Here is a 2,091-nt window from a genome sequence, read left to right on the forward strand (position 1 = left end):
ACCCCCACCCGACGCTCAGATCAGTGGATTGTCAGCGGCTGCCTGAAGCCTGCCAAGGAACATCAAAGCCTCCGATACTCACTCAGTGCATCTTTGAACCTCACCAAAGCCACGCCTTCCCAACTCCCCTTCCTGCCTGTATCCATACGCCACCAACTGCAAAACATTCAAGAAGGAGAGAGGGGGGAATGCGATCGGAGAAAGTCCTTCATGGATTTTGTTGCTGCTTTTCATGTTTTCTTGTCCGAAAAACGAAGTGATTCGGATGATGCCGTGTTATGGTGAGGGGACGGCCCAGGTCTGAGCAAGCCCATTTCCAAGGGGGTGGGGGGCCCATCAGGTCCCGGCCAAGATTGATGGCTGTGGAAGAGCGACCTGAGGCAGAGATCAAAGTCAGACAGGATACATAAGCCTCAGCGTTTAACTCTTCCATGTCTTGCCTCTTTTATACAAGTCATGTCCGTCTCTACCCTCTGGGTGCCAAATGCTACTGTCATCAAACATCACTGAACAAAAGGTAGATTAGTCTAAAATGAAGTGATATATAAACTTACAATTTATTATATTTATTCAGTTTCCACCATTTCAGTATGGGGATCTTTTCTTTTCACAGAGGAGCCCAGCAGTGGCAACTATTTGCATTCCAGCTGTAAGAGAGAGGACAATTAAGCCATTTCCCCTCCAATCTATCTCCTGCCAGCCAGTCATCCCGGTATCCCGGGACATCAATGGGAAGCCCAGCTGCACAGCTCATGTGTGCCAGGCTGTGGGACGAGAGAGAGGAGAAGATTGGGGTTAAAACCTCCCCTGGCCCCAGATTGGCTCCATACCTGAGTCAAAGCTCCGCCAAGCCAACAGCTGTTGCCAGACAGAAGTTCTCACCCCATCTGTGAAAGCACAAGTCTGTTTCTGGATTTCACTCATTTGTTTTCTTTAAGACTTGAGGTTAAAACTCTGTATTTCAGAGTTAATACGTTGCACCTGAGAGCAGGGCGCTAAAGAAGTTGAAGCAATAGGTTAATTTTACCCAGGGTCCTAGTTATTTCTACCCCTGTGCTTTCTACCCCTGTAGGGGCTCTTAGACTGGCCACTCCAAAATCAATTAGCCAAATCAGATTTCACAAAAGTAGTTGGGTTCTGCTTTCAGTGGCCACAGGCCCTCAGGTGTCATAAAATCAGCTTAAAGTTGCAGGCTTGGTTTTACTTAGGTCAGATTAGAACCAACAAAGAGCCACAGATATCTCACCACACCTGTGCAACTTGCTCCTCAATGGGCTTTAGTTAGGAGGAGCTTTGCTCGTTGCACAGAAGTTAATCTCCAAGCTCGTTATGGGTCATCACAGGCACTGTTCCCAGTGACTGTCCAGGACTTTGGCCATAATCGCAGAGTCATCCTGTGGCAGGGACTTCCATCTCCACCGCTCCTCCGCTGAGCTCAGGTGATCAATCATTTACATGTGTAATTAGGAGCAGGTGTCAAAACAGAAACTGTACCCTCTCTCTGGGACCCTGTGTGTGTGCTATCCTAACGTCAGACTTGGCACGCTGCAGGTAAACAGGCTCAGGGAGGAGGACACAGCAGGAGAAATCAGATGCTGACATATTCAGCTTCCTCTTATGCATAATGACCAATGTAAGAACATAACATGACATTTTATTAATTCCATCTTACCAGTGCCAAGTTGAGCTTCAATTTGCAATAAGAACTGTCCATTATCGTTGTCTGCAGCAGCAATGTAAGGACATGCTATTCATAGCATTTTAGCTCATTTTATTCTAATTTTTAGAATGCTGGATGGAGTCAACATGCTAGTGATAGCAAACATACTAATGTAGCATTTGAGATAACATTCGTATTTTTGCTAATTTTACCTTACACACGGTTTTTGCACACTAGATAGAGTACGTTACTGTAGGTCAACATGCTACTGATAGCAGGGGCTATTGGAGAATTGAAAGGTGGCCGCCAGGAATCTTGGGCCCCCTGAGAAAAAATTACATTGGGCCCCCCGCGCAGCTACTGTTACAATTTTTTGAGTCTATTTAACCCATAAAAAGCGTCACAATTATAAAGGCTTGCATCTGCCTTGC

The sequence above is a fragment of the Poecilia reticulata genome, linkage group LG19 (assembly GCF_000633615.1).
Source record: "Poecilia reticulata strain Guanapo linkage group LG19, Guppy_female_1.0+MT, whole genome shotgun sequence".
NCBI classification, from domain to species: Eukaryota; Metazoa; Chordata; class Actinopteri; order Cyprinodontiformes; family Poeciliidae; genus Poecilia; species Poecilia reticulata.